General features: G+C 49.8%; 1 long non-coding RNA gene across 1 annotated transcript; it reads right to left on the bottom strand.

The window, feature by feature from the left end:
• Nucleotides 1–19,491: 19,491 nt before the first annotated feature.
• On the bottom strand, nt 19,492–23,639 carry LOC137147338 (uncharacterized). Its single transcript, XR_010918181.1, has 3 exons — nt 23,459–23,639; nt 22,047–22,263; nt 19,492–21,218 (listed from the first exon to the last, which is right to left on the bottom strand). It is a non-coding gene; the product is annotated as an uncharacterized lncRNA (long non-coding RNA).
• Nucleotides 23,640–25,204: the final 1,565 nt, after the last annotated feature.

Genomic DNA, 25,204 nt, shown 5'->3' with positions numbered 1-25,204 from the left:
GCAGCACACAGCACCCTTCATCTGGGCAGGGAGCACAGAACCTGCCTTCCCACGCCAAGCTGCCCCATAAGCGGCGTGAACATGCACTTTGTGAATCTGCGTGCACAGTCCAAGGTGATGCCGCGCAGCGCTTCTTGTTCTCCTTCATGCTCACCTGGCACATGCACCACTCAGTGCTGTTATCAAACAACGCGTCCATCCCAGGACGGGTTTGGCTGGCATCACGTTCGCTCCATTGACTTCCGTTGCAGGGCTGGCGGCACCAGCACCTGCCCTTTGCAAACATCTCTGCACCCCAGGGTTGGGCTTCGGGGGCACACTGGTGGCTGATTGCTCCTAGTCATGGACCAGGGCAAATATCCAGGCATGTGCTGGCCGAACAGTCAGCAGCATTTGATCAAGAGTTGCTGCAGACCTGCTGGAGTCTCAGTGGTTCTCCCGCTCAGACAGAGCCCGGAGACTCAAAATGGCAGCTGCGCTTCCCCCTTGAACTCGGCTGTCGAGCCATGCACACACAGCCCCTGGACACGTGAAACCCCTGGGAGCGGTCAGCGATGATGTGGGCTCCCATGCCAGCAGCAGGTACATGGCACTTAGTTCTGCCTCTCTTCCACATCAGACCGGGCACCATCCCATTCAGCTGGCCCAGCAGCTGAAGGAGGGGAGTCCCGTGGTGAAGGAAGCAGCTGGCTGGAAATAAACCCTGCCAAGAACACAGCAATGCCAGGGAGGTAGGACACGACCTGACGATCTGGCACCTCCCTGACGGAAGGTGGGCGCCCTCACATTGCCAGGGTGGATCACAGTCCAGGAACGATTGTCATTTTACACCGACACACTGTTTCACTAATAAATCACTTCGCTGTGTGTGTGTGTGTGTGTGTGTGTGTGTGTGTGTGTGTGTGTGTGTGTGTGTGTGTGTGTGTGTGTGTGTGTGTGTGTGTGTGTGTGTGTGTGTGTGTGTGTGTGTGTGTGTGTGTGTGTGTCCATCATGATTTCATTGCATTTCAAATACTGCAATACAGCCACTGTGACAGGAATGGCCATGACACAAAGAACAGAGGACAGCCTGACTCCTAATTGACATGGACACCCCAAGCAGATTGCATGTTCCTACACTTTGGTTTATTAGAATGGCTCTCACATATGGAGTGTATTAAAAACTTGGATTCAAAGTACAGTCAAATAAGAAAATGTTTAGCTTTTGATGCCCCAAAAGACCAAAAAGGTCATAGATTCCCAGACAGCTATGGACAGAGTCTGATTCCACCTGCACTGGTGTAAGTCCAGGGAAACGCCACTAAAGCCAAGGGAGTTATGTTGGATTCATGATGGAGTGAGATCAGGATCTGGCTCCTACCCTTTAATACAATCAAGCAACAAAAAGGAAATACCTCATTTCCCACAGACCAGTACACATAAACTCAGACACAATAAGGCCAAGCGTGTGCTGTCTGCAATGCTCCCCTTTCAGAGTTCTGGCTAGCATTTGGGTTTCTTTGCCATGACCATTCATATCTGAAAAAGTCATCAGCCTGCCTGTTCCTTCACTTAGGAAAAAAAGGTCACTTCGGGGCTTGTGGGGGGTTTTAAATAGAGGCATGCTCTTGGTTTTTGACACAGTGCCCCAAGATTATAAAATGCTGTTCAAAAACAAGACCAGTTTTCACTGCTAATGAAACCAGAACTCACATGGAGCGGATAAATGTTATTCACCTCTGCTAATTTATTACAGTACCTGGCTATGCCGGCATACAGTGCTTGATGAGACTGGTTTTCTCCCAGCATAGATGTTCATATGCTGATTTCTCCCACCAATTATGAAAGAGTCTTTCCGGTAGCATCCTGAACCCTGTCCTACTGCCTTTGCGTGGATTTATTTCATTGATGTTCTTTCCAGGTGACAGCTCCTTTTTCATCATTTTTCTACCTACAAGTTATTCTGCATTGAGGAATTTTGGAATTAAATTCATGACAAAAGAATGCAATGACGTTCGCCCCTTTTCACACTCCCATCTACTCTGTTTGACTTCTTCCTACAGAGATCGGTTTACATAGCTGTCTCTGCTTTAAAAAAAATACAGGCAAAGTTGTTTGATTCTGAACAGATTTTCAAATAAAGTGAAGGTTTTGCAAGGCTTCAAGAGAAATGTTCTGCTCTAGCTTCATACTGGTTCACTCCCAAACATGACCTTTGCCTCGTCTTCTTACAATGTCATGACACTGTTTATTAGCAGGTTGAACATACAGGCAGACTTGCTAAAAGTCTTCAGAAAGACTATCCTAAAACTCCCCAATCCTTGTGATGAGGCAGTAACAATGACTAGCTGCTGGGGAAGGGGGGAAATATCTGTGTTAACAAGCACTTCCATGCACACAAACCATGTTAAGGCTGAGAACAAGCAGAGAAACTTTCACCCCAACAGTCCCATTTTTTTCAAAGCTCGTTGCAGAGCTTATAAATAGCTTTTCCCCTAAAGACTATGGCATCCCTGCTGTTACACTAGAATACTGTGCTTCTGAAGAGCCAAAGTCGACTAGAAAACAAACACAACATGTTACTAACTACATCCCACTCGATGTGTTTAACTGTGTACGCACTGACCGAGCTCCGGCGCGCCAGCCTTTGCTGAATGATGTTATTTCCTTCATCTCCTATGAAATATGAGGTGGTTGCTGTCATTGCCACCGCTTTGCCAACTGGAAACCATGCAGCCTGCGTAGAGAAGCACCCTCATGGAAATCTTGGAGGCTGTATATTTCTTTTTCCCTTACTCTCTCAAAACCAAGAGAAACTGATCTGTCAGTCTATGTGGAAAGAACAAGAGGATTTATGGACAGAAACACCTTCAAATGATCAGCATCACCATTAAAGTTACCGTAATTACCTGATTCACAATTTGTTCGTGACTTGATCATATAATTTGGGTTTCAAAGCCTTAGCGGTGTAGTTTTAATCACCATGGAAAATGTTTTGAAACAGTGCACAGTGAAGGAAAGCTCTGAAAGACACCTCACGGTGAGCAGAGACCTCACGTACAATGCGCCGTTTATTCTGAAGTCACCCACACATGGCAGTGAGATAAAACCACACAGTAAATACTTACCCGCATCATACTCAGGATGGAAACCACCTTGCTTCTCCCTCAGGCATTCATGCATACAACACGATGGAGACGGCAAAACCCCAGAAGTAGATGGATGGCTGTATAGATTCTGATGTCATAGGAAACAGCTCACTGCAAGGAAGCAGGGACAATATAAACTGTGCAAATACAATGAAGGAGGCATGGACTGGAAAAAAATCCAGTGCTTCAGCGCACGTTGGAACCTGTCATATACTAGAACCTTGTAGGCAAAGCTGCTTGCCACACAACTGCTTCTCCGGCATTTGTCTGGGATGTTTTGATTTACCGTTCCACTCAAGACCGTATTTCCGCAGCTAATGGTAACCAGGTTCTGAAAGGAGCCGTCTCATCAAACCATGGCGCTTGGTCGCGGGCCCCTTGGATGGTTTCTTTTAGTAAACACTGACTGTTCCCAACGTTTCGATTTCTTTGTTACCCGCAGGAGCTGCTGTGAGGAGAGGAGAGTCTATAAAATGTGAGACAGGCTCACTCAGCTCCATCCCGTTAATGACACGGCTGATGACATCATTAATCAACGACGTTGCCTTTCTCAGAGGGTCACTCAAGGCCTGCACAGAGGCAGGAGAGGAGAAGATTTGAACAGCATGGCAGCCCCTTTAATGAGTCCGTCAAGTGGCAAGTCATTTATTAGTCTGCGTAGCTGCAAGAAAACATCAGCTCTGAAGGAGCAGAGAATACCGTGTGTAATGCCTCCTCCCCCTCTCTGGTGCCAGGCCCGAAGCAGAACAGCAACAGGGCAGCTCAAAGAGGGAGCTGCCAAAGAACGGCAGCACAGGCTTGGACAGCACCTTCCCACCTGCTGGAGACACTGGAACGGACTCTCTCCACGGGGAATGGACCAGATCTTTCACCCTCCTGCTGCTGCCGTTCTGGGGCCCAAAGGCACGACGCTGGCGGCATCAGTTGGGAGAGCAATGGCTGAATTTGTGCTTTTCCACTGGGACCAATACGTGACAGGCTCTTCCCAGCTTTTCCCCCTCTTCCATACTGAACTGAAGCCCAAGGATCTTCTTCTCCCCCCGGCCAGTTGCCTCCTCCCGGAGTATTATTTCTGCAGCACCAGAGATGTGTCTGCGCTTCACAGACAACGATGATGAAAGCTAGGGTCCTGTCAGAGCTTTGCCGTCCACCCTAGGGCTGGGCTGGAAGGGAGCACACAGCTAAGTACTTCGCCAGCCTGCTGACAGTCTCCTCAGACACACTCATCTTCCGCCCAGGCCCTCATCTTCTTTTCCTAAACTCTTCTCTTGTGAACTAGGGAGCTGTCAGGAAAGAGGATGGAGGCTATGCCTAGGGCTCAGCTTTCCTTGCTCCTGTGCACGGACGCGGTGTGATGTCCGGGTGGGTGCGCAGATCGTCGGGAACAAACACATTGCATTGTGAGCACAAGACTCTGCAGCTGGACGGGGCTGCATCAAGAGTCACGGCACGCTGAGCTAGCCCATGGAAGATGCGAGCAAGGCTGCAGGAAAGGACTGCACAGCTGCCTTCACGAGGCTCGAAGCACTCTGAGCAACGGCTGCGTCGAACCCTCCTAGGTGTGCGGCTCGAGAGTCTGCAATTAAACGCCACCTTCATTTGTGGATCGATCTTTGGCAGTTCATTAAAGATTATGGAAATAGCACCAGACTTTACACGCAATGCTCACGTTACTTGGTATTTATTGTGCCACGTGGCAGCAGAGCGGCAGGTCTCCTGGGACAGGGCCACTCGTTTCCGTGTGGTGAGAATCCCAGGAGACTCTTCAGAGTCTCTTCCCCTCTCTCTATGCACCAGCTATGCCTGTCTGGATAAGAGATTTTGTACACGCAAATAGGGAGGTCAGACCCATGAAGGCAGAAGCGAGCCAGGAATCTAGAGCTGCCTCCCCAGATGTTGTCAGAACACTGTGCTTTTGTTGAAGTCACCATCAGACTCTGCTGCAGGAAGATGCAGTGAAATTCGAGAAGATGGCAGACAACAAAACGGCTTGAGACTTTACAACCTGGATTGACAGTAGCCTGTAAAATCCACATCAAGGAACAACCCTGCACTGGTTGTGGCCTAATGGTCTTGTCCATCTCTGACCCTGCACTGCCTAAATCTGGGGACAGATTGGACAGGGAACAACAAAACCGAGACCCACTCTTCAGCTTTCTCACAAAAAGTGCTCTGTCATCTTGTGCCCATTCACCTACACAAAGATGAGATGACATCTCTGGCTAAGGGCCGACAGCTCCGCACCTCCTTGTCACTTTTAACAAGAAAATAATCCTGTGGAAACACTTGAAAAACAAATCTGTGTTGACACTCCTCATCTGCTAGGTACGTTTTATGAAAGGGAAGAAATACTGCATTAGCGCGTGGCCTCCTCACCTTTACGACGGTGGAGGAAAATAAAAAGAGCGAGATGCTCAAAAAGCTGATGCAGGAATAATGAAATAATCAGCCCCGGCAGCATTCTGAATGCAACAACCAGCTTGCTCTCGACTGAGACTCTTGACAAGACAGTTAGTGGCCGTGAGAGCCGGTAACTTCCAGAGGGAGACTGTGAGCTCAGCAAGCTGCTGACAGGTGAGCCTGTGTGTGCAGCTCTGTGTGCATCCTGACGGACATCAGAGCTGACCAGTGCATTATGTTACTATAAAAATGGAATCAGTGATGGCTCCGAGAATGGCCAGAACCACCTAATGCCTGCTGCCTGCCTGCAGTTGCTAGTCATTTGTTTTTGTCTCTGTTGCAGATGTTAGGATTTAAGAGGAGAGTTTGTGGTGGCTTGCCACGAACGTCTCCTTGTTACTGGTGGCGTGGAGTCTGGTGCCACTGCAACCTTTCAGGTCAGGTGTCAGAGCAGCGATGAGCAGCAGAGAGCCAGGAAGGAAAACACACGCTGCTGCTGCATGCATCCGGCCCTCCAAAGGCAGCCTGGCACCCCACATGCAGGCATTCGCACTGAAGGAGCAGATAACCCACACATCCCCAGCAAGCCCAACCTGCCCTGTCTCACTCCTGGGGAAGGGGCACCCTCAAGCTGAGATTCACATCTCCCCTCCTCAGGCATAGTATTTGACAGGGCACTTAGGCCAGTGTTTCTCAACCTTTTCAGTAGCAAGTGCCCCTAACTTCTGAACATTGTAATAAGGACCCAGCACTCAACGTCCCACTCTGAGAAACACAACCTTTTCCCCCTTTACTGCTGGACGACTGCATTTCTCGTACAGCAGGAGAGTTCTGCAGTGCTGTGGCAGATCACAAACCCCAGCTGTTTCTCCCCTCCTTCCTCCTCCCCTTCCTCCACATAGGAGCAAAGGTTAAAGCCGTTGTCCTGTCGCTTCACCTGAAGTGATAGCTCCTCTTGCTGCCGTTACCTTCCCCCCGGGTCCATTGCAAACAGCCACCTGACAAGTTGGTACTGAGGATGCCCTGCCTTTGCCTGGCTAGACAGCTTCACGGAAGGCAGCGTTGCCTAATGTCAGGTGAAGAGAAGAGGCCAAAGAGCATGGCAGATGCTGACTGCACAAGGAGACTGGTGCAGAAAGGCAGTCTGATTACCACATGGGAACATCAGCTGCTTTTCTCATCTTACAAGGGAAAAACCTGAGGCACCTCTAACCAGATTCACCCAATGATTCTTGGAAAAGCTTCTCGTAACAGGAACCAACAGTTTGTGCTACATCATCCCCAGCCTAGAAAACCCTTCCCAGTTGATAAGGCACTCAGGAAAACCAGACTGAGTAGTTAGCACTTCATCAAAGCCTCAGGTTCCAGAGCCCAGTGCATTCACTTCATTGTTGAACAGTCATCCTTACTCATTTCCTATTTGCTTGTAACAAAGTGTGGGTTGTTTTGGGTTTTTGGGGAGTTCAGACTTGCCCCAATCACTCGCAGGTAACTGGGAAGCAGTCTGAGCTAGCCAAGGTCACTGGCACTGCTACTTAGCAATGTAAACTATGTTAGCACACTAGCTTTCCCGCCGCAGAGAAGGCCTGCAGCTGCAAGGGAACACAGGTTGCTCCAGCCAGATGTCAGTAATGGAACCAGGAAAGGGGTGGAGAGAGTCCCCCGCATTCTCAGGGACAATCACAGGTAGGGTGCGCCCACTGGTGCTACTCAACAATTCCTCCTTGTTGCCCCAGAGGGCAAGAAAACACCAAGAGCGTTGTGGGGAAATTCCCTCTCAAGTCCCGCCACTGTGAGTAGGAATTATCACCATTTAGACACCCAGACTCACTGGTATCTGGACAGAGTTGGTGTGTACATAAAGGTCCATTTGCTTTCTCTTGACACTTAGGATGCCAACCAGCCATCACTCCCTTTACCAGATTACTGCATCCTAACACACCACACACCCTCTGCTGTGGGAGCAATGTGAGCTGGCCGCGGGGAGTGCACAGACCAGCGAAAGGGGCAGCGCTGGGGCGGCAGTGCATGGACTGTGGTGAACAGCGGTTGTGGGAACGGCCAGGTGTGTGCCTGAGGGGAGCAGTCGTGGGTATGTACGGTTAGGTGGCTTCACTTTCATTCCCTTGCTTTTGTGAGTCTGTGTCAAGTGCGTTGTATGTAGTGACCCTCGCTGCTCCACAATGATTGCTCCAGTGGAGCTGATGTAAGGTCATGCTGCTGGGCAGGGCTGAGATGCCTGGGAATACATGGTGCGAGTGTGCAGTTCTCAGGATGGGCACTTCATTTACACAGTTTCATTACAAAGACCTGCTGGAAGAACTGTGAGGCATATGAAAGCGTTCAGTCTAGTATGCTGTAGTGAGCAACAATGCATAAAGCCTCAAAAAGCCCTAATTTATTTAGTTCACCTGAAAACCGTGATTATCCGCAGTCCCGTATCTAACAGGTCAGTGATACGTCACAGAACTGGCATGAGAGAGGCAGGGGTGAAAGAAGATGTGATCCCAGGAAGTACAGCCTTGAGGAAAGTGAAAAGTATGGACTCTGGGAACTATTTTGTAATGGTTAACAAATAAACCTGGGTCATTTGCCACCATCCCTAGCTCTGATTTTGTTAACCTGATTTTGGCTAAGAACCAATTTGAAAACACGACTTTGTGTCTTAATCCTTTTGACTTTTGGTTTTCCAGCTGGACAGAACATTCCTGCCCAGTCAACTGTGCATCCCTGGCAAACTTTTATTGTCCTCAGACCTTCTCTTAGAGACGATCTAGCTGACAGCTCTGCGGGGGCGTGAAGAGCAAGCCAAGGGAACTCTGCCACAGTTGGGTGCTGGGCCTGGGTGGCTCCTGCTTGCAGAGGGAAGTTACTGGAGAGCAAACCCACATACATCTTCCACAGCTCCTTGGACTCTCCTCGCTGGAACCATGGAAAAAAGCTTCTCGGCTTGAATGGCAGCTAAGTGAATGCATCAAAACAAGTAAAAGATTCTTCAGTTCCTAACTGGACTCACCCTTTTGTCTCTGGCTTGATGTCATCTGTGAATTTTGGAAGGTGGCAAAGAAGACTATGGAGCTAATGGACAAGAGGGAAACTGCATATTTCTAAGAGGGCACAAAAAACAGGACTGGGGGAGCTTGGGGATGGGCCAGAGGTAAGTGGTACTGTATAGAACAACATAGCCTGCCTTTAAGGACTGGTTTTCAAAGTCCATTCTCTGCCATTTCAACACAAAAACCACTGGAATTCTACCCTTCTGCTCCCATCAAACCCCAGGTCAGATTGATATTTATTATTAGAAAAACATAGCGTGAAAAAATTCCAGCACAATGTCCTAAAGCCCTGCTGAGGATAAGAGTCTGAGTAAAACACACAGGGAACTCTCTAGCAATGATTCTCTCTCTACAGGCTGCGGTTACACACCAGTAAGAACACAGGAAACCTCTGACTGAGAGTTACTTTGACGCTGCAATCTGCAGAGAACCCTATTATACAATGCTGTTCATAAACAACATTTTAGCAGATTGCGTAACAAGGAGGTGAGCCACCTAGGAAAACTGGACACTGCTAATCGGGTCACCCATCGTCCTGAGATAGCTCCAATGGGAGAATGTATCTCCTTACTGACCCTTTCAGTCCTTTCCTCGGGAAAGGACACAAAAAGCCAGAGAACACCTGACTGTTAGAAGGCTAGAGAGAGACACATTTTTTTTTAATCAAGTGGTGGAGCTTGCACAGAGGAGGCTGTCCTGTAGTCTGATTAACCTTGAAGATACACATGCTGCATCTCCCAAAACCTTTACATTTAGCTCTACGTTTTAGCCGTGCTTTTGACTAGCAACGGGCTTGAACCATCATCCTAGTTCCAAATACCCCCGATCTTTGGGGAAATCCAGTTCCAAACATCAAGTCTTGTCATTATCTCCATATTTTGTATGCAGGGGAGGGGACTCGATGACCCATTGAGGTCCCTTCCAGTCCACTCTGGACCCCATCCTAAAACCCCCGTTTTCCCTTTCCAGCCCTTTTCTACATATCATGCTCTTACCCCCATAGGGGGAAAAATGCGGTCTGAGTATGAAGCTACAGACACAGCACTCACACATTATAACGGGCTGTGAGCACTAGGAATCAGCAAGGAAGGGCCCTGGTCATGTCCCCGCAGTAGCAGGGCTCTGTGTGGTATCACCCGGGAGAATTCAGCCCTCTGAATGACAGAGTGTATCTGAAAATGGCCCAGCTTGAAGACCAGCCGGATGAAAATTCATGGCTTTGTGTCTCACTGTTAACCCATAGTGGTAAACAAGGGTTTGCTCTACTTTGTACCGGTTTGTTCCTGGTAAATATTAATGATCACACTCTCTCTCTCACACACACACACACACACACACACACGAAGCTCTCCTCCAGACATCGCCTCATCCAGTTTAGACACCTGGGAACAGGAGTTGATGGCAAAATAAGAGGTCTGCAAAAACCTTCTTAAAAGGATCTGTCCGGAGCTATTGCTCCAAAGGGAATCTCAGCATTCAGACAGGCTGGACTCTGGTCAATATACTGAACACTGAGACCGCTGGGGGCTTGAGGTAGCACAAGGAAGTGCTCTACAGTTCCAACATGTCAGAAGACTAGGACCGATGACAAGTGGATGGCAGTGGAACAGGTAACTGCACTTGTCCTGGCTGTATGCAGAGATTGCAGGAGTTTAACGTACCTATTTTAATGGATTCAGGTAAACTGATGCCAACGCTCGTGTGCACACTTATCTCCATTTAAAAGTGGCTCTTTTCAGTTTAGCTTGACATGATTCCTCATTGACTTAAGCTAAACCAAAAGCATGGTTCACACTGAACTATGAGGGGCCCCACAGCTTTTTGCACTTGTTTAACCAAATACATGTAAAATCACACATTAAGTTAAACTGCTGCCACTTTCTCACCTAGACAAAGCCTCCTGTTCTTCTGCATTCATCAGAGGAGTTGTTCCAAAATGATGGAGTGGGATAAAGCTGAGAATTTACATTTCCAAAAAACGGAAGCTCTATTGTTCATATAAAACAGCACAGGACTAGAAGCTAGGGTATACACAGCCTCGTCCTGATGAGATGGCCTAACAGGCCTTTATCTGTTTTTTCTTACTCTATAAATCTCAAATTCAAGTTCTTTAAAATTTTATCAAAGGAAAAATGCTTCCCACATCTTCCAGGTCCTTAAATGGTTTCCTTTTTTGTTAATTATTTCTTGAATTTGTTGGGTTTGAGTCATTTTTCAGCGGGTCCGTGTGCATTGGTACCCAACAAATAAACCACCTCTATGTATTAACACATTCAGATGTCCAAGTAAGGAATCCAAGTGGTGCCTCCACTTGCTGGGTAAAAATTACTATCAAGCCTGGAGAATCCATCACTTGCTCATAGCCCAGCTAGCATGGGAGGCAGTGTTTGGAGCGATTCGTAAATTTCAGTCTCCGTTACAGAAGGTGGCAGTGTGTGCAGCAGCAGCTAGTCATTGCTATTCTGAGTTACAAAAAAGAAAAGGAAAAGAAAGCCCGGAAAGGCGCTGCTCTCTCCAGCAGGCTGGAAATTCTAGTCTCTGTTTCAACAAAACCAATCCAGGTACATCCCCGTGTGTCACACGGCGAGTATCTGACACACGCCGAGGCATGAGAGCCAGAGCACACGGCAACGGCTTAGATGCTGGGAAAACTGAAGTTTCTGCATAACTGCAAAAGTTTGGGGTTTTCTGTAATGCAGCAAGAAATCTGCCATCCTAGCAAGATTATTCCCTGTAATAACAGGATTCCTTCCTCAGAGTGAATCAGGAGGCTACTTCTCCTCTCAGCACAGACGGAACAAAGGGCCAATTCCATTAGTGCACCCTCTGATGTTAATGGACCCTGTTTGGTTTCAGATGAGGTTGGGTAAAAAGATTGCTCATTTGACTGATGGCATTCTGTGGATAGCCCAGGTGAGACTTTATCACCCTTGTTTACGGAGGGATGGGGGAAGGGGCTGGGGCCTGCACAAATGTAGCTGGGTATTTTAACAAATGTGTAACCAGACAGAGAAGCTATACACATATGTTAGTTAACTCTGGATCCTTTGTAAGCACTAAGGGAAACATCAGGTAACTATCGTAAGACTTTTATCAAACCTCTCCCTCTCTTCAGATATGCAGGGCATGTAGCACATAACAGAGTGATTCACCCTGGACTAGGCACTGTTCAAGGAATGTCATTGCCGGGTGGCTGGGGGGCTACTGAGGAAACTGAACACCTGTAGTCGCATGAATACTAGAGAGAGGTTATCGGCATCAGCACAAGAAAGATACCTACACCTTCTTCACACCAAATGGAACGCATTGAGCTCATCTCTCAGGGGAAAGTGTCAAGCTGTAGTGGAAACAGTGGGATTTCCCCTTTCAGACTCAGTTGTCAGGCTGTCGCAGAAGAGGTGACATTCCTGTCTCAGGGTAGCCTGTCAGGCTGTAGCGGAAGAGGTGACGTTCCTGTCTCAGGGTAGCCTGTCAGGCTGTAGCGGAAGAGGTGACGTTCCTGTCTCAGGGTAGCCTGTCAGGCTGTAGCGGAAGAGGTGATGTTCCTGTCTCAGGGTAGCCTGTCAGGCTGTAGCGGAAGAGGTGAGTGCAGCGGTGGCCAATTTGGGGCCTCTAGAAAACAAGGCCAGGGGCCACACACTGAATAACAAGGCTTCCCCAAACTGTTAAATAGCTGCTTATGAAGGGAGTGCCATGCACCCCGTGCACTGAACGAGGCCGGGGGCTGTGTAATTAAAGAGTGTATTTAACGCACATGCACAAGGAGGCTGAATTCAGGCTACTTTATCTCTGGCATTTCCTGACGTTTGATTATTTGACTTTATAACCTTAATAATGTTCCTTTAATGTCGGTTTTTGTGTGCAGTAAATTTTAAAAGTCCATAGGAGCTCAAATGGCCCCCGTGCTGAGCTTAAACATTCACAGCGTTAAAACTGATGAGCTGCTGTTCTTCACATTTGGCTTGACTTGGAAACTACTGAACCTGTTTTCTTCAAGCGTGGCTAGCCCTGTAAATTTTATTGAGACCTTAAAGTTATGAGCCTTTCAAGTTGGCAAGTCCTGAAGTGTGCAAACATGTAACTAGCTACATATGCGTGCAGAGCGTAGGTCTCTTTAAGAATGCAGCTATAAACAGAACCACATCGTCTGCAGCACGTGCTCAGTGCACCATTGACAAACAGCTGTACCTTTGGTAAATCACATCTCATTTTTCCAACTAAGCAAAGGCCAAGACTGCAGCTCTCATTTCACACTGCCGTCACCTTTCTGCAGCCTTCTTCCAAACAATGTGGTTAGAAGTTGTTTGGCTGGGGAGTGTCATTTTCTTAACTTTTCTGAAGTCACAAACAGCAAATAGATTTTTCTCAAACTTCCATCCCTCTTTCCGCCCCCTCCACCTGCCACACACAAATTCACTGCTGGGTAGAGTCCAAGCATAGAGCATTTCAGCCCCAGATGTGACCGATCCCTTTAGGATGCTTTGGAAAGGGGGCGGGTCTAACTCAGGGAAAACGGGTTTAAAAAGCTAGCTCCTAAACGACCAGAGGAGTTAGCAAATAAGACCAGCAAACAGGAGTTTTGCAAGGGAGTTTAGAGAGGGAGCATGAGAGCCAGATACACCTAACAAACATTCTCTAAACTTAAGCCAATAAACGCCCTCCCCAACAAGAAAAAAAACCCAAAACCATCCAAAGCCCCCGTCAGAGGAAAGAGAATGCAAGCAGAAGTCCAGCAGTACACGGGGGACTATCCAGTATATAGCACTAAATGCAGCATGGATGATTGCCTGCCTTCTGGGCAGGTGTCATGTGTGTGCATTCGGAGGAAGCAACTCATGGACCACAGAGACCACGTATGAGCTCTCGAGACCAAAGTGGCCGAGCTGAAGGAGCAAAGGGTGGCAGAAAGGTAAACAAAGGAGACTTTCCAGGACACAGCAGAACGGTCCCACCCCCAGTCTGACAGCCTTGTGGTCTTAAGGAGACTGAAAGTCTCGGAGAACGAGAACATTAACCTGGAGCAGAGGCAAATGATCTCATAGCTGGGACCCTCCTTCCAGATGACATCATGGTATCCTCCAGCATTGAGGACACCTCTCTGGGGGAGAGAACCCCAGTTATCATGAAGAGACAGATAATAGTGATGCAGGATTCAATCAACAGAAATATAGATATTGGGTTTGTGATGACCTGGAGTGAACGTGGTGAACTGCCTGCCAGGTTCAAAAACTTGCAGACCTCTTGAGACATCTTGATAAACTTATGTGCAGTGCTGGAGAGAGGCTGGTGGTCGTGGTACATGTAGGTACCAGTGACATAGGGCAAGACAGGAGAGAGGTCCTGGATGCCAAATTTAGGTTCCTAGATAAGAGATTAAAGGCCAGGACCTCCATAGTAGCTTTCTCTGAAATGCTTCCAGTTCCACACACAGGGCCAGTTAGACAGACAGAACTACACATACACATACCACAATAGCCTTTAGCTTCAAAAAGGAGAACTAGGCAAAAATGAGGTTAATTAAACAGAAAATAAAAGGAACAGTCACGAGTGAAATGCCTGCAAGCTGCATGGAAACTGTTTACAAATATCAAAATAGATGCTCAATTGATATCAACACATTCATAAATGATCTGGAAAAAGGGGGTAAGCAATGAGGTGGCAAAGTTTGCAGACCATTTAAATGACTCAAGAGACTCAATGACTCAAAGCTGACGACAAGGAATTACAAAGGGATCTCACCAAGCAAGAAAATGGCAGATGAAATTCAATGTTGATAAATGCAAAGCAATGCACGTTGGAAAACATAATCCCGACTACACACAAAACGATGGGGTCTAAATTAGCTGTTACCACCCAAGAAAGAAATCGTGGCGTCATCGTGGATAGTTCTCTGAAAACAGCTGTTCAATGCACAGCAGCAGTCAAAAAAGCTACCAGAATGTTAGGAACCATACAATTAATGGACAGCAGGTTTAAAACAAACCAAAGGAAGGATTTCTTCACACAACGCACAGCCACCTCATGAAACTTGTTGCCAGGGGATGTTGTGAAGGCCAAAAGTGTAACGGGTTCAAAAAAGAATAAGGTAAGTTCATGGAGGCTAGGTCCATCAATGGCTGTTAGCCAAGATGGTCAGGGGCACAACCCCATGGTCTGGGTGTCCCTAAACCTCTAATTGCCTGAAGCTGGGACTGGACAGTAGGGGATGGACCGCTCAATAAACTGCCCTGTTCTGTTCATTTCCTCTGAAACATCTGGTGCCAGCCACCATCGGAAGACAGATCACTGGGCTAGATGGACCATTTTTCTGACCCACTATGGCCATGCTGATGTTCTTATGGAAACCTCCAGCATGTGAATGCAGGTGATTAGAATGGTCAATGTTTTGAAACTTAACCACAGCAAACTCACTCAGGTAGATGCACCCTTTGGCTATACGAACTGGGTCTCTATTAATGGACTATTTCATTACTAGTTTACAAAATAATGTAGCAAGAACAAAGGAGAAGGAATAAAAGATCTCGGCTGTGTCTCTAAGTTCTTATACCACACAGTAGCACCTGTGGGTCTCAGCTCACTCGAGGGGACAGTGCAAACTGCTCTTTGCATTTGGAGATAGCTGGTGGGCTGTGAGGGAAGAGGGAATGCTGTACGCAGAGCTGAGTGAGGAAGGGGAGAGCAGCTACACAACTTGCATGGTTTGGTGGCACGATGCTCCCAGGTGCACTGGTCCTTGATGCTTATTCCAAACGGCTGCAATTGCCCAATGGAGCTTCTCATCCAATCAGGCTCTGAAGGCCGAGACCAGGGTCAGCTGGAGCACCGGGCCAAGGCCTGGATAACAGCTGCCACCATCCTGAGTGACAGGGGCAGCAGCTCTCCTATGCTTCCAAGTGGCAGCAGCTCAGAAATAAAGCCACTGAGATTGTGACAGAGCCCAGAGCTTCAGGTCCTCCTGTGTGGGGACTTCCACCCAGTCCAGGACTGCACAGTGTCCCCACAGCTAGGGAGGAAATGGGGGAAGGGCCCCTGGGGACATAAACCCCAGCCTGCCTCCTCCCCAGCTAGTTCTGCCATTGACACGCGACACGGAAATGCCTTCAAACCAAAGATGTAGGAAGCAGGCCTAATGGTGTTGCTTAGCAACTGTGTACACGGAAGCAACCCAACAGCAGCGGCGGCAGTTGGCTGCATTTGTGCTCTGATGAATTGCACACTTAACTTGATACCGAAGAAGGCCGACCTGTCAGCATGTCAGCACTGGGGCTCCTAATCCGCATCTGTGTTGGGGACAGCCAACAGCCGACATGTAATTGCAGGGAAGCACAGGCTCTTGTTCTGGCAGCACCGATACGGCTACTCATCTGCGGCAGCACTACAGGAGCCAGGAAAACATGGCAGAGTCTAACCAGCTGCTATGGCACAGCCGGGGTGCCCCACCGCTGGCGGGGGAGGGAGGGAAAAGGAAGTCAGGAAGCGCACAGAGAATGGAGATGCCTCTTTCCTTCCTTCTCCTCCATGCTGGTTTGCTCCATGCTGTTACTGGAGAAGGTGCCAGGGTGAAGGTTGGGGTCACCCAGGGAGAGAGCAGGAGGTTTGTATAAATTTAACACCAACTTTCAGACAGCAAGGAAACCAGGGAAGCCACAGAGAAGGGATTGCCTTGCCCTGCGGTCAGCTGAGGAATATTTATATCGCTGGGCTATTCCGATTTGAAAGGCAGTTTTGTGTGGAAGATCTGTTCTAGTGCAGAGAACTTGCAGCCTGCCACGAGGAGATGTCTTGTACAGAACCTAGACTCCCTGCAGCCAGATATATAACAACTAACAATACCTTGTGATCCTGGGATGAACGGGGCAAAGTTCTGAACGGACAATATCCACCTGAGATTCACAAAGCAACTGCAACGTAAGCACGGGACACAGAGTACAGGAATCACGTCCCCACCAGTGAAATGCAGCCTCCGCTGAAGCATCGGCCAGCAACTGTTTAGCAGCACACAGCAGAATTATCCAACATATCAGAGCTTTCAGTGGTGTTGTAGATGTGCTGCTCCCAGGGTATTCGTGGGCGAGGGGGGCGAGGTGATGGACCAACTTCTGCTGAGGAGAGAGAAGCTTCCGAGCTACACAGAGCTGAAGAAGAGCTCGTAGAAGACAGGAAATCTTGTTTCTGTCACGAACAGAAGCTGCTCCAATAAAAGATCTTCTCCCCCAGCTTGTCTCCCCAACAAGTTCGGCCAGGAAGTGCAGGTAAATACCACACCCACCTGAAAGTGCAGGGGGAGCTAAGAAAGCAGAATTCAGTCACAACACGGCAGCCTGGCGGTTGCACAAGGTCACTGGGATAGCTAGTGCCATAAAGAACCAAAAGTAGAGTTTTACAAACCTCATTGCTTCCTTGCAGAGTAATCCGAGCCAGACAGTCAGGTGGGCCAGAGGATCGACAGAGCCCTGCACGGGTGGGCCAGGCAGCTGTAGTTCCCCGGGGCTCTGGCACAACATTGCTCTGCAACCCAGGACAGCCCAACACTGTGTTAGCACCATAATGCCCCAGCAGCCAGTACCAGGGCAAGGGGGAGAGAAATCAGGTGTTTCTGTAGCAGAGAGTGAACCGCTCTAAAGCACTTCCCATCCACTGCCCCTCTCCAGCGATCGAGTGAAAACCTGATTTCGAAAGCAAGAGGCAGATCTCCTGCTAGAGTGAGGAAAGGAGAGGAACTCAGAGACCTCTGAAAGCCCAGATACCCTGGGATTGGGTGCAGAATACAGCTCCTAGCCACTGGGTAAACAGCAACTGTACAGGAGATGCGTCAGTTGGAGGCTGGTGTAGGTGGAAGTCCTCCTCAAACCCAGCTTCCCCTGGCTATCACGGTGCAGGATCTGAGAGCGCATTAGGGACAGTACATTTCAGAGCAGCAAAGGCCGGGGAAGGAGAGGGAAGGCAGAAGGGTTTGACGGGAACAAACCACTCTGGCACAAGGCTGCAGATCAGACCAATGGATGCCGGAAGAGCGGGAGCGTCGCAGAAGGGAAGCGATAGGTGCTGGGAGACAGACCCGTGCCAGAAGGAAATCGCTCTCTTTCCTCGCAGGAGAATGGGGGGCCCAGCAAAGTACAGGCTGACGTTCTAACACGGAAGGAGTACATCTTTCCTACAGAAGGAAGCTCTGTGCTTAGCACAGCACGACACCCATGGGCTGACGCATCACCACCAGTGTCTCAGATGGCAGGCCATCACGTCCACATGATCTCACCTCTAACCTGGAGGTGTTTCTATTGCCCAGAGAGGCACCGAGCACGGCTGCCTGCACTCCCTGGGGCTGACTTTCTCCTTGGCTTTTGGGCCAGAGCAGACAAGACCCCGCTGCCTCGCAGGGCCCTTTAAAGTCTGACAGCAGATCACATGTGGAGGCTACTTTAGCAGCCCCTCCAGCAGCACCTCGGTGTAATCAGGGAGGAGAGAGAAAAGCAGCCAGCACCTCAGACGTTAACGCATACACGCATACACACAAGGCTGCTCGGGGCAGCTACTCCCCTTTGTGCTGCCCCACAGTAGGAACCCCCACCCCTTGACAGCAAACACGTCTCTGTCTCTCTTCTGTGGCCCGTCTCAGTGCCCCACAAACGTTAATGGATTAACAGTCCACCCAAGGCAGGGAACTGCACATTCTAGTGTGGGAACTGAAGCCAGATCTCCAGCACCCTGTCCAGTGTCTCAGCCACACAACTATCCTTACTTTGTGGCCACAAACTTGTATGAGACACTCCTGCGTGTGCTCCTCATGGTGCACCAATCTCTCCCAATAAGGGTTGCTCTGGACACCTGCCTCAAGCCAGCTGCTCCGACGTTCCTATCAGCTGGGATGTCAGATGTACAGGGCCGGGTGGCAGGAGAGGTCCGGCTAAGAGGGCGAAAGCTCCTCTCCCAACACACACACACCTGCACTTTCAGTAAAGGGAGCCACCCCTTAAGCGGTTCAGTCCAGAGTGAAAATCTCCCTCCACTGACCCCGGCCTGGGCTCTGCCGTGATGGAAGAACCGCCTGTTCTCTGGCTCCAGGGCCAAGCAGTCTCTCCTCTGCGGGAGGAAAAAGGGAGGTAACAAACTATTTCATTTTTACTATTTGTATTTGACCTTTTTATATTGTTTGCTTTTTCCAGCATAATCTCTTAAGAACATGACTGATGATTTATAGCAAAAGAATATCTGTCCAGTGGGTGCTGTGCTGGCCCTCTCTCCTGCTGCTCTGGAGTGATTTACTTTTGGATTAGCCTCTGATAGAGAAGGGCTCAGCTGACGATTCCTCCTCGTATATCAAAAGGGAAATCCTTAAGACATCACTATAAAACAGCAGGAAAGAGCACCTGCCTAACTCATAAACTTATATGATGTGGTTTAGTCAGATAGACCATCTGCTTCCCTTACATACCCATATGTCCTTTGCTGTCCCCTACTACCTAACACTTACCTTCAGTGATTTCCTTCTTATCATTTGATTCATTCTCTTTATTTTAGCTTCATAGATGGAAAGTTTCATGCAGATGCAGATGGGAACAAGTGAAGTGGCCACTGCCTGCGTCTTCTAGTTAATGCAATAAATAACCATGGTGAAATCCTTCTCTTAATTAGATCCATCTTATAAAGTTAATGGGCCAGATCCTACCTTCACTCACATCTGTGCAATTCAACTGACTCAGGTGAAGGAACAGAATGCTAGGTCTCCCTCTGGGTTATTCATGCCGACTCCCGGACATCCAGAGGAGGAGTGGACAGGCCCTTCAGTACAGTTATCCCAATCATGCAGCGCACTGTGCGCTTGGGTCCTGATTTTAAAGGCTGGAGGACAAACTTTTGCCAGTTAATGTGCCTACATGTGTACTTACAGGTCTGACTGCACAAGCCACTGCCAGACCCGCATGTTCAGTTACAGTAATTGTGCGTGCAGCTGTGGATGCAAGGCAGCACAAACAGACGGGGCTCTGTTACTTGAATGCAGGCACCTCAGGTATAAAAAGTGAAAGTGGCAAAGAAAGGGCCTTCCCCAGGGTCGAGTATTGAAGTCCCATCCCCGGTTGTGTGCACTGGTACTGCAAGCCCATGCCTCCTTGATCAAACCACCGGCACCTGCTACATTACCCAGGGGAAGTCGCATGAGAAAGTGTAATGAACCCAAGACAGCGCAGCTCTTGGGCCTATCCCCTGGCACAGGGCAGAGCCTGTCTGACTCCTGCACCCTGCCACATCCCAGCTCTCTGCAGCTTTCAGGTGTTTCTGAAACCTCTTGGGCGAGTGGTACAGACTAGGGAGATGCTGCGGGTAAGTGCGTGGGCCTGGAGGAAACGAAGACTGTCCCTGATGGAAATGTCACTGTCTGGAGCAGCAGCAGGAACGTCCATGGAACAAAACGAAGCAACAACTACCTGTGAACCAGAGCATCTGCAGTGACATGTTCTCATCCCCCTTAGAGAGCACGGCTTTGGGGGCTGGGGTGTGCCTGCACCTCCAGAGAAAGAGAAAACAGTTCCGTGTCTGCACTGCATGGAGACGCAGGCATAGCTGCGGCAACGCGGTGAGAGGTGTTTGCTGTGGCAAGGTGCAGAGCAGCATTTCAGTAGAGGCTATGGAGGTGCTTACAGCAGAGGCAGTGAAACCGCCAGGCCTTCCAACCAAGGCGCCTGCAGCTCCCATTTCAAGAGCGCCAGTGAGCAGAGAAATCAAGCCTGGCTCCAGCCCACAGACAAGATGAACAGGAGGATCTGCATGGGGAGGAGTGGTCTCCCACGCTTTAAAATGCCACTTGCATAGCATAGTGACGGTCTCTCTGGGACCCAGGAGGTTTATTTCTCCCCTCAGCCAGAGGAGTCACCCTGCTGCTCCTGGATTCCCAGAGACTGCATGGTCTGCTGGCGCTGATGCCTGCCCTTGCTCTGGGGTTATCGGTGTAGCTGCTGCCTACACAGGCTGCTCTCTGACACATGGTGGAGGGAGGCCCCCCCTGCAAAGCACCCCAGCCAAAGGTAGTACCACTACCGGGCCACACTCTACCCAGGCTGCCCCAAAGGTCTGACACAGACGCGCTCCAACTCCTCTCTGGGCGGGGCCGGGGAGTCACAGGACAGGCAGTCCGGTTGCCTCTGGGATCCCACGGCCCGATGCTCTCAGGGCATTAGGGAGCTGCAGCAAAAAGCCAATATTTAGCGTGACTTTGCTCTGTGTATTTACTGAAATGGATGCAGCTGTGGAAATGCAGCTGCAGAGTCTCCAGAAGGTGGTAAATGGTCCGTTAACTTTTAGTCACAACTCTTCATTACATGTAAGAATAATGGGTTCAGTTCTATTATGTCATTAATCAGCACACTTCCAAATAAATGCAACAGGAGATATTAACCACAACAATAAAACCAGGACATCCTCACCACCATCTCGCTCCTAAGGGGCCCTATTAATAAATCTGGCTCAGGCTGTAATGCTGATGAAGATGTGCCAGCACTCATTTTACAGCCAGTCAGGCTGCAAGCCGGATGGCTGGTTCTCTGCTTCGTTCTCTGCAGATACGGAGGGGTTCGCTGCTGCACAGCCCATGAACTCAGCCCGGTGGCTGACGAGGGACCTGCCCCGGGGCTCGGTGAGTCTAATGGTAACAAGAGTGTTTATTAAAACACACAGTCCAAGAAATCCGTGGGCTGCAGGGACAAGAACTGACCTGACCACCCCACTCCACGCAGCTCACACACAGCACTCAACCTTTGCTGGCCTGCATGGGTAGCAGTCCCTGGTCTTTGGGGCAGGGGCCACATCTTTGTGTGTGTCTGTGCCGGGCCCAGCGGAATGGGCCAGGACCCTTCCTGGGGGGCCTTTGGCTGCTCCTGCAATACATAGGGGTCCCAACCTGGAGTGGGGGGAGGGGATGTGGTCAAGACTGAGGTGCATGGCTGAATGAGGGAGGGGAACTGACTGGGTGGGGCCGATCAGATGCAAGGTGCAATGGCAACTCTGCATGGAGAAGCATGCCCTGGCCATGCCCACACCGGGGAGGGAGCACCATGGCCACTGCACAGAGAGATTGAGTGCTCGCACCAACAAAACCCAAGTGTGCACATTCAAACCCGAATGTCACTGCATTTCCCAACCTCCACCCATGCCACCCTCCTGAAAGCTGAAGACACAAGTCAAGAGCCACTCAGGCGGTAGGTGTCAGCATGGAAGGCTCCAATTGTCGCCAAATGGATTCTGGTGACTCCAGTCTGGGAACCAGTTAAACTTCCCTAGCAGCAGTGAGGGTTGCTTTGCGTGGTGTGAGGCCTCTGCTTCCTGCCTGAAAGAAGACAGGTGCTACGATTCCAATCCCATGTGGTCAGGCCTCTGTGTCTGGGGTCCTTAGAGGAGGGCCAGAACTAAAAAAGCACAAGTCTCTGCACCATGCCCTGGAAAGCCCAAAAATGTAAAAAAGGGGACTCACAGCTGGTGATGGGAGGGTCTGCCACATCAATCACTGGGCAAGGTCAGAGGACCCTCTGAGGCGAGGAGAACCGTGGGACACTCATGGGACAGAGGTTCATGGCAGATATGGCCATCTTCAAATCTCTGATTTCCTTCCTCCTGGCCACAGAAGTTTCACTCTTCCATTCGGGGAGCAGAATAAATACCACGTCACTTAAATGACGGGTCAGACACAGCTGCACAGGAACAGTGAATAGCACACACAATCCCAGCATTAGTGACCTAGGGCCAGTCTATGCCAGTACAGCTACACCAGCAAAGCTTCCCAGTGCAGTCACAGCTTATACTGGCACAAGGGGGTCTTTTGCTGGTATACTCACGCCACCCCCCAAACAACATAAACTACACTGGCAAAAGGAGTCCCGTGCTGGTGTAAACTGTGTCTGCAGCACGGATTTCGCTGGCATAGCTCTGTGAGTTGGGGGGTGATATTTTTCACACTCCGAGCCAGCATTTTTACGCTGGCAAAGCTTTGTTGGGTACACCCTGGCCAAAGTCTGCAAACAGCCCCTGGGCTGAACTAGGTTCCTCTGGAGTCTTCGGGATAAATTCTCCAGCAGGGATAGCAGTCTCTTCTCTAGGTGGGACCCAACACGCCTTTTCCACCTCTGCCTCCTGAGACTCTGTGTTAATTGTGCATTAGAAAGTGGAAAGCCCTGTTCATACAGCCCTGCCCAGGAAAGATGGGCATGTGACCCCGGTAGCAGGTTCAGGGGGCCTCGACTGGTAATTCTGCAGAGACAACAACATGCTTGCAATGCACGGCTCTGCAGGATGCAAATGTTTGTAGGGCTCTCCTCCAGTCAGAGCCCAGCAGCTGGTAGAACTCAAAGCCCCAGCACTGTGGGGATGAAAAACCCGCCCATTATTTAAGCTCTCTTCGTTTTCTTCCCTCTTTTTAATTTCACCTGGATGAAGCTCTGGGAATTTGTTTTTCTCTCTGCAATAGGGTCGAGCAAGCAGAGGTTTTTCCAGCTCTCTGAAGACATGCCTACAGCCTACCACAGAGTGGATAAAAACCTGCATAAAAAGACCACCCAAGGGAGTGGGAAAGTGATCCCACAGGAAAGAAAGACAGAGAAAGGCATTTTGTTTGGAAAGGCTGAGGCCCAGACAATTACCCAAAGCAGAAAAACAGCATGAAATTTCCTGCTCTTCTTTTCCCTCTGAGAGCTGACAACCAAGAGAGAGTTCACCAGGCTCTCTGGGCACTCCGTGTTTCAAAGTTGAGCAAACTGCCGTGGGTGAAAGGCTGGGGTTTGTGAAAGTGTGTGCATGTGTCTCAGTTGAGTATCAACATTTTTTTTAAGGGCCGAGGAGCTCACAAACACTTTACGCAGCTTTTCCCCCATGATGGCCCTAAATACTTACTTGTTAATGCTGCAGAGGGAATGACCTCAGTCAAGCAGCCGCCCTCTGAAGACACCAGGTTATCGCAGCTTTCAGCAACAAACTCAGAGAACCGTTTACCCCACCTCCAACCTCAACAAAATGCTGAGAACAATGTTCTCATGCAGCGGTATCTGCGGAGTGTAGTCATGGGGACACAGCACAGCTAGGGCCTCAGCGCTCCGGCTGGGGGACACTGGGGAATTTGTATTTCCGCATGCGACACATCTGCAGTTAAATACACTGAAATTCTGCCCTCCCTGACTGAGGGGGTGAGAGCAGCAGCGGGAGTGGCAAAGCAGCGCCTGTGAATGCCGCTCGCTGGCCAAGGCCCAAGGTACAAGTCCAAGGACAGCCTGGAAAACAAAAATAAAAAGCGGAAAAGGAGCCACATATTAACCTCCTTCCTCTTTCATTTCTGACACAGATTGTTTTCCCCTCATTTCAAAGAATTTCAAGCTAATGTCTGGAGGGCAGAAAAATCTATTTCCCAATACGCCTGCTGCAGCTTTTTCACCAATCGACTGCCCGTCCTGGTACAATCAGTGGAACATTGATTTTTTTTCTGCTAGAGCATCATCCAAAAATCTATCAATACAAACAGCATCTTTGAAAAAATACCAGCAAGCTAAGATGAGCTGCTTTCTTCCCCCTTTAATACTAGCAGAGCTGAGCCAGGCCCTCCCCAGGGCAACCAGCCCCACAGGGACAATGGGCCCATGCCCAGGGTAACCAGCCCATCCCTGGGGTATCCAGCCCCCCGAACAACCAGGCCCTCCCACCAGCTCACGAGCCCAGCGGGGCTAGACGAGGAGGCCTGTGTAAGTGCACACCGTGAGCATATTGCTGAGACTGGGCCCATGGTGCTGCCCTCTATTGATTTAATGTAGATACCCAATCGGAGAGGGACCGTCCACCAGCAGGGCTGCGGGCACGGCCGAGGCAGAGAAGTCTCCCATCGGATGTGGCTGAGAGCAGCAAGGTGCCGCCGCCCTGTCGGGATGGGCAGGTCACTGGCTCACGGCTCCTCACAGACCACAATGGCAAGAAAACAACATTCAGGGGCTCAAAAGACTCCAGCCTCCCCGCCCCGGGCAATCGGAACAAAGCCCACCGAAGCGCGTGTTCAGAGCGAGATGCTTCCCGCCTGCCTGCAGGCTGTGGGTGTGATGGACTGTACGGCTGCCACTGGGCACTAGCACTGCGGGGACAGATTCACACACATGCACTGACTCCAGCGAACACGGAATCGCCAGCCTGATGCTTTCGCTAGGTTGTTTACACTGGCATGACAACGTGTCCTTTGTAACACACCAACTGCAAGAGGACAGCACAATGAACGCGCTGGTCTCTGCACAGCTCTCTGATAGAATATAGCTCCCATTACCACGCCACCCTTCCCATTGCACTCCCCACTACGCCCCAGGCAGCCGGAATGTCACTGCTCCGGGCTGCATGGCTCAGAGCAGCCATTGCTCAGCACCTGTGGCCAGTGACTGGATGGAAATTTCTTGGCCTCCCCTGCTACCCCTCACGACGACACGGCATGCTGGTGACTTTCACTCACATCCTTGGGCCAACCCAGTGCTTCTTACACGCTGCAGTCCCACAAAGCCAGCCTAGAATTTGTGTTCCACTGGCATTGTCCCCACACCCTCTGTGCACCAGGTGACTGAGCGTGTGCTGTGTGCTAGCTACTGAGTGGTCTGATCTGGGGTTTAAAGTCTT

This window comes from Emydura macquarii, unplaced genomic scaffold, assembly GCF_026122565.2.
Source record: "Emydura macquarii macquarii isolate MOO-44397 ecotype Brisbane River unplaced genomic scaffold, CSIRO-AGI_Emac_v2 contig_554, whole genome shotgun sequence".
NCBI lineage: Eukaryota > Metazoa > Chordata > Testudines > Chelidae > Emydura > Emydura macquarii.
Note: the sequence above shows the minus strand (reverse complement) of the source record. Positions and strands in the feature narration are given on the sequence as shown.